Consider the following 8,272-nt stretch of genomic DNA (forward strand, 5'->3'; position numbering starts at 1 on the left):
TTTCGACCAAATTTGAGAGAAATCCGTTGTTTTCTAGGGGAGATTTGAAAAGCCAAGACGCCCAGTCTTGCGAAAACCGAAGCCGCCTTACAACGGCTGTCTTCCGCATAGACAATTCTGTGTAGATTTGAGCCGCACCTAACGGAACTCCACTTTGCTTTGTAAAACGAGAAGGAAGTGCTAATTTTCGATGAAACTTTCACAGCAGTAAGCTAATATGTTGATCTATCTTCGATATTAATACTTTTGCCCTCCCGTCATTCTTCTTGAGAATATACGCAATCTATCTGTCTTCATTTTTAACCTACAGTCGTGTACAGCACAACGCATTGTATTACTTGCGTTCATTGCCGAGTTTAAACCTTTTTTTCATCAATGATGATGTAGAAAATTAGTAAAAAATCGTTATTTGATTTTTCGATCTTCCTAAATCCTTTTTGATACGTTTGAAAAAGTATATTTCCAAAAAACAGTTTATGGTATCCTAGCGACTTTTCACTGAAGCGCATGAATCAACTGACGTGGCGCTGTTAGCATGTGTTATTGCCGTCTATATTTCCAAGCGACTTTTGACTGAAGCGCATGAATCAACTGAATTGGCACTGTTAGCATGTGTTATTGCCGTCTATATTTCCGCTAACGTCATCGAATTTAAAAAAAAAATCTAATTTTTCATTCAGGGTGGTCCCCCTAGAATATGTCACATCAAAATGAATATTTCTGTGACCGGCATGTCTGGACAGACTCAATGACACCCTTGTTGGCTGAATCTGCAACGTCATCGAAATTTTTTTTAAAATCTAATTTTTCGTTCAGGGGGGTCCCCCTAGAATTTATTACATCAAAATTAATATTTCTGTGACCGGCATGTCTGGACAGACTCAATGACACCCTTGTTGGCTAAATCCGTTACCGTCATCGAAATTCCAAAAATTCTAATTTTCCATTCAGGGGGGTCCCCCTAGAATTTATTACATCAAAATGAATATTCCTGTGACCGGCATGTCTGGACAGACTCAATGACACCCTTGTTGACTGAATCAGTTACCGTCATCGAAATTCCAAAAATTCTAATTTTCCATTCAGGGGGCCCCCCTTTGAATTAATTGCATCAAAATGAATATTTCTGTGACCGGCATGTCTGGACAGACTCAATGACACCCTTGTTGGCTGAATCTGCAACGTCATCGAAATTTTTTTTAAAATCTAATTTTTCGTTCAGGGGGGTCCCCCTAGAATTTATTACATCAAAATGAATATTTCTGTGACCGGCATGTCTGGACAGACTCAATGACACCCTTGTTGGCTAAATCCGTTACCGTCATCGAAATTCCAAAAATTCTAATTTTCCATTCAGGGGGCCCCCCTTTGAATTAATTGCATCAAAATGAATATTTCTGTGACCGGCATGTCTGGACAGACTCAATGACACCCTTGTTGGCTGAATCTGCAACGTCATCGAAATTTTTTTTAAAATCTAATTTTTCGTTCAGGGGGGTCCCCCTAGAATTTATTACATCAAAATGAATATTTCTGTGACCGGCATGTCTGGACAGACTCAATGACACCCTTGTTGGCTAAATCCGTTACCGTCATCGAAATTCCAAAAATTCTAATTTTCCATTCAGGGGGGTCCCCCTAGAATTTATTACATCAAAATGAATATTCCTGTGACCGGCATGTCTGGACAGACTCAATGACACCCTTGTTGACTGAATCAGTTACCGTCATCGAAATTCCAAAAATTCTAATTTTTCGTTCAGGGGGGTCCCCCTAGAATTTATTACATCAAAATGAATATTTCTGTGACCGGCATGTCTGGACAGACTCAATGACACCCTTGTTGGCTGAATCCGTTACCGTCATCGAAATTTAAAAAAAATCTAATTTTCCATTCAGGGGGGTCCCCCATAGAATTCAGTACATCGAAATGAATATTTCTGTGACCGGCATGTCTGGACAGACTCAATGACACCCTTGTTGGTTAAATCCGTTATCGTCATCGAAATTCAAAAAAATCTAATTTTTCGTTCAGGGGTGCCCCACTTGAGTTTCTTTGGTCAAAATGTACGTTTCTGTGACCGGCATGTCTGGACAGACTCAATTGCACTATTGTTGGGCAACGTTGTCGACAAAAGATATTTGAAACAATAGCGTGAATAGAGGTAGTTTTAATAAATGCTCTAAAAACGACTGTTACTCCTATTGGAGAAGCATACTTAAAGTATCACACTTAGTACTGATGGTATAGCAGGATGCAAAATATTGAGCTGATACAGAGTACATTCACTATATGCTTTATACAGTTTTAGAGACTTATTCCTAGACATGTGCCACTCAGAGGACTAGGCATGAATGGGACCAAATCAAACCAACAGACTTTTGGTATTTTACAGTTCATTATGGCACTCTATTTCTAACCATTGCACATGTCGATTCCATCTTCTCAATATTCTCTTCAGTCAGACCAATAATGTTGTTACTAATTAATGCTGGTGCCTTGACCATTCTAGACAGATGACAGTGATGCATAAAGAGCTCCATCTCCCATTTCACCTTTTCAGACATCAATCCCTGGAGAAAAAAAAGAGAAATGTTCTGAGTTATGTACTTCTAATAACACACTTAAGTTAACACCCAGTCACCCGTGCAAATGTCAAGAATATTAATCCAGTTCCCAGGTCTACAAACTATGCAAATATTTCCTAAACAATACCTTACCTGGTGTCCAGACCAAAGAGCCATACAAATATCATCTGTGCAGTACCTTACCTGAGGAGTGTGACCAGAGAGATAGCAGTTTTATATGTCTACGAACTGTCAGCTGACCTGCATTAACTACTAGAATGTCTTGATTGATGTCTACCTCTTGCTCTTGTTACCAACTTCTTGCAGTGGTCTTTCTGGAATGTGACTGTCCCTCTTTTTTCATTGCAGTACAAACATATGTTTGGTCTTTCCATGTTAGAATAAAATGTGTGTTTTTTCTGCAAAACCAAGGAAAAGCAACCAATTGTGGAAATTTTGGCTATATACAACTGAACTTACTACATCTGTCTGACACCTGTGGCTGACTGTCCCAGTTTTCTAGGACAAATGCCCCCAGGGGGCCTGGATGACTCACTGTCTGCTATTACAATTCATGACTAACATTCATGCAGACTAACATTAGGTGCACAGCTTCAATTTTGGTAGTACAAAAGTGCACATGACCCAGTATTTCCAGCACTGGCTGGTGTCCAGACCAAAGAGTCATGTATGCATACAAGTGTTACACATACAGTACCTTACCCGGTGTCCAGACCAAAGAGTCATGCAAATATTACATGTACTAATTAGCCATGCAAATATTTCCTCACAGTGTCAGGTGACTCAGATCCCACCAATAACTTGGAAGTTTGAGAACAGCACTCCAATGATCTTCTGTGGTACACTCATATTAACTACATTACTAGTAATAGTTATGTAGATAATCAGGTCCTGTGAGTTATCTGACGGGTTGGCGGAAAGACCTGTCCGGTCTGGACAGCAGAAAAAACCTGTTTGGTCCCATTTGACAGGTTGAGCTTCCTGGAAGAAGGCGATAGAATTGCAAGCAGTCCGTCGTGTTGCATGCCGTAAATCCTAACATGAAGTGCACTGATTGGATGGTTGGGGGTCTGCATGCAAATCTCATTGTTTACACTGGATTCTGAAAGATTAGCGAGAGTGTAGTATTTTCAACATTATTGGTGACACAGCTACATATTAAACTAACTCATTGCAAAGCATACATCTTGAAATGACTTATTAGCTTAAAAATAATTCTTCGCTTGCGTGTGCGTTTAATTCGAACACTTTTGAAAGAGTCATATCGAACAGAGGGGTCCTGTGGCACAAATACAAGCCCATAGGCAGGAGGATCAGAGTTTGGGTGCCGGGCGTGGCTCACATGGCCCCGCTAGTTTCATTGTGTGAAATAGGTGGTCACATAATAACAGCAGATTTAACGACTCATGGTTGCTCTCTTTCAAAGACGTTAGCTGTGAATGATATCTAGTAACACTTAAAGGATAAGTCAACAGACGGCGAGGCGAGTCTAGTTACATGTAGAGACAAATTGTGAACCTAAAAAATTATATCATGTGCCCATAGTCATATTACTTTTTGTTTTAGCTTTATCATGATAAGCTAGCAAATTCTTAGAACTGCTGAAAACTGTTAAGCCTCTAAAGTAGGATCATTTGTTGGTCATGATGTCTAGTTGTCAATTACATTGTACCCCAAGAAGGACAAGTTTCCTCTGAATCTCTTTTGTGAGATAAAAGTTACCTTGGAATAAAATGTTTTGTTACATCTTTGTTTCCTTTCTGCACATTTAATAGTGTGCACTGAAAATAGCTATTTCATTCTGACATACAATTTGAACATAATTTGTAGGTCTCACTATCTAAAATATAATGTACTGCTGCACTACTTTAATCTGGTACAGACCCACTGGACCTGGACCGGAAGTTTCTGTAGCGGTACCCACCCCTAGTGTGAAACATGCATTGTTGATACGTGCTGCGTGCTGCCCCACGCAGGCTTGTATAATAACGCGTGCCAGCGGGAAGAAGTTGTTTTTTTGTTGCTAAGATTAAATCACCACTGATAACACAAATCAGTCTCCCTCTTAGTATTTTGCATGATGATAACCCACAAAACCTCGTCTGTCATTGGCTAATTGTGGTGACACTCGGTGACCTGCTAGCAGCCATATGATCAGACCTCGCCAGAAATTTACTGCCTGCCTAAGCTGTGTCGCCAAGGAAGTTGAAAAGACAACACTGTCGCTAATCTTTCTGAATGCTGCATGAATAATGAGATTTGCATGCAGAACCCCATTTAGCCAATCAGTGCACTTAATGTTAGGATATACGGCAATACATCAGATGGTCAGGGGGCTCCATCTGTCTAACCGGACCAGACAGATTTCTCCGCTGTCCGGATTGGACAGGTCTTTCTGCCAACCTGTCATCAGACACATATTCAGCCGTCTCCCAAGACTAAAAGTCACTTACCATAATGCGCTGGTTCATTTGCACTAAATATAGTCTAGCATAAACTGGGGTGTAAATGTCTCTAGGATGAGTATGGAGGGGGAGGAATTATCACAGGGAGCAGTCTACAGGTGGATTGTTGGAGTGATCCCTTTAATACCAAGCCTGGATTAATATTCACCTTTTTCACACTTCCCAAGATGCACTTCCAGGGTGCCGCAAAATCGATTTTACAACAATTCTTCTAAGCGTGAAAGTAAGGAATAGACTCTGCACGCTTCAAATTGGTAAGCACAGTTTATTCATGACTTCTAATCGCCTAGAAATCAATGCAATGCTCATTATTAATAAAAGTCTTTGGAAGGAAAGCATTGCCGGATTTGAAATGAAACAGTTCAACTTATCAAGATAAACCTCCTTGCTTGTATAGACAATCACCGCTAAAAACCTTAAAACATTGTTCTCCCCCAGTATATAAAGTATTGTATTTGATGAGAATTAACACAAAAGAAATGTACCTTCCTGTGTTCTACCACCCTCCTACTTGGGTTTTCTGTTGTTTTTTTCTCACGCTAAGAAGAATTGTTGTAAAATCAATTTTGCGGCACCCTGGCATTGAATATTGGAAAGTGTGAAAAATGTGAATTGTTGTGAATAGGGCCCTAAAAGTGGAGGGAGGTAGCCTGCTAAGGTAGCCCACTATTCCTAGCCTAGTCACCTTTTCTGGAAACCTGCTGAAATACAGTTCAGTACCTTTCAGTGATGGTGGGGGGAGAGTAAGTATCAATTTGAGATTGAGAATATATCCCTGTCTCTGGACCAAAGAGCCATACAACTATCTTAATAGCAAATTAATCTAAATTAAGCGCCTTCATGTTAACTGGTCTGCAAAATACAAATATTGTATGGTGCCTTACCGTAACTGGTCCCGGTAGACTTATTAGAGCCATGTTATGATATTACATGAGCCTTAGGCCTAGGGAAAAAGTGCTGTTTCCAGTTTTGGTAGCTAGGTATTCTGTTTGTTATTTCTTTTTCTTTTAGATTTCACTTGAAGCACTGGTATTTTCAACATAATATTATTCAGAGAGATATACTAGTACTTTGCACAAGCACAAGTATATTAATAAACTTAACTTAAAGTTAACAACAAAAAAAGGAATACACTCCTACATAAAACGTTTGAAAGTTTGAGTTTGAAATACAAGAAGTCTATTTTTAAATTCATTACTCAGATGTCAGATTGAAACTATTGTGTCCCTTGCCAGCGGCCGCCAAAAAAGCTAGGGTTGTCAGTTTTTTGGCCAGGGTCAGTTGAGAACCCGGATTGAGAAAGCATGTTTTTCCTAGGCCTTTACAAGTATACAATGTACTAGATCCCTCGACCAAAGAGCTATGCAAAATATCATCCAGCTTAGCTAGCAGGGCTTGAAATTCAATTTTGAGGATAGGTGTGTAGCACCGGTGCACCCAGCCTAACAATTTAGGTGCATAGAGAAATCTTTGGGTGCACAACATTAGATTAAATAGAATGCCATCGCTCTTGTTCAGAGCTGCAGGCAGAATCTGGAAGTTGGTGTGAGGTACTTGGTGTAGGCATGCACAGTAGCAGTGCTTTAAACAGTTTCGAGCGGGTCTGCCTTTTTCCCCGAATACACCAGAATACACCGGAATACACCAGAATACCCATAAATGATAAAGCCTTAAAGGAGGCTGAAATCTACCAGAATACGCTTTGAATGAGTAAACATCAGACTGCTGTATTTTGGCATGAAATAATGTATTCATGGCCCAGGGAACAAGAAATCATTGAATCACGAAGTTACTGATGGCAATGGCAACCCGGCCAGGCGACATGTTTGTTTTCATAATTTGTGGATTACAATCTTTGTTTAGCGGGGTCACAGTGTGGAATACAAAAAAGGAAATTTCGGAACTATTCAATAAGTTAACATCGCAGGTTGCTATATTTTGGCATAGAAATTAGAATAACATATATATGACCCTGGAAATCACTATACATGTTATAATAAATAACTGGGCGGCTCAACATTGTAATCCGCAATAAAAACATGGGGGCCTGGTCGGGTCGCCATCACCATCAGTAGTTTCAAGATCATAGTAATTTCTTGTTCCCTGGGACATGAATACACTATTTAATGCCAAAATATAGCAGCCTGTGATATTTACTGATCAAAGCCTAGTATATTCCGGTAGATTTCACTCTCCTTTATACATATTTGCGTATTCCTGTGTATTTTGGTAAAAAGGCAGAATGTTTCGAGCTCAGGAAAATTGTGATGAACCCAAATTCTTAATCTATTAGATTAGAAAAATATACTACCAAGGCTTTGTTGTCCTTGCCCTTTCATCACTAGTATGAAAAGGCCACCGAGTGCAGTTTTGAATGTTGGATTATTTTGCAGTTTTGGATACTGGTTCAGTAGGCCCTACTGATACTGCCTTGCTACTGATAGATCTACTTGGAGATTAGGTTAGACGCCAGGTAATTATTACTTATGGCTAAAAAGGCCCTGGCTATCTGTGACATGATTTAGTTTACTCAAGGTCATTATATACATTGTAGGATGTCCTTGGTTTTACTGCTTCCCAATCCTACTATAATTTCTAGGTCAACCTTGATCACCTTGTTGTTTCTATTTCCTTCCACGACTAAGTTGAATTAGACAATTAGAAAACTAGACCCTGTGGTAAGATCTACATGTACTAGCCGTGGCGAATGTTGCAGGGCTTGTATATAACGTTATATATTAGTCCGGTAACGTTACATGTTTTGTTTTGTTTTGTTTTGTTACCAGTAGAAAACGTGAAAATGATATGTTTGGAAGGATAGTTCCAGGCGTAATTGTTATCAACGAGTAAAGCTGACCCTGGGGTTAGACCTAACTTACCTGCAGTTGGGGTTAAGTGAAATGAATATGTTTGGAAAGGTAGATCCAGGCGTTTGTTCCAGTACGCTAGCTCCTCAAAGCGCCGAGGACTGGGCTGCGATCCGAGAGCGGCCATCTTGAGGTCACTTCTCTAGCTGGGGTCATTCCCGTCATTCCCGACATGCATCGTGCCTCCACTAGCCCGCCACCATACGATCCGCCGTTACTCCTGGCCCGACTTTATCGACTAACGCTGTCATCTCCGGAGGAAAGGAGGACATCTCAGCCCCGTTACTATTGACTAACGGTGCACACCGTTATCCCATAGTTACTGTAAACGCTGTCTGTATGGGGTGAATT

At 40.2% G+C, this 8,272-nt stretch overlaps 1 long non-coding RNA gene across 1 annotated transcript; it reads right to left on the bottom strand.

Annotated features, from left to right (window-relative positions):
* Positions 1-2,155: 2,155 nt before the first annotated feature.
* On the bottom strand, positions 2,156-8,270 carry LOC136443270 (uncharacterized). The gene is made up of 2 exons (XR_010757119.1): positions 7,934-8,270; positions 2,156-2,574 (listed from the first exon to the last, which is right to left on the bottom strand). It is a non-coding gene; the product is annotated as an uncharacterized lncRNA (long non-coding RNA).
* Positions 8,271-8,272: the final 2 nt, after the last annotated feature.

The sequence above is a fragment of the Branchiostoma lanceolatum genome, chromosome 10 (genome assembly GCF_035083965.1).
Source record: "Branchiostoma lanceolatum isolate klBraLanc5 chromosome 10, klBraLanc5.hap2, whole genome shotgun sequence".
Classification (NCBI taxonomy): domain Eukaryota; kingdom Metazoa; phylum Chordata; class Leptocardii; order Amphioxiformes; family Branchiostomatidae; genus Branchiostoma; species Branchiostoma lanceolatum.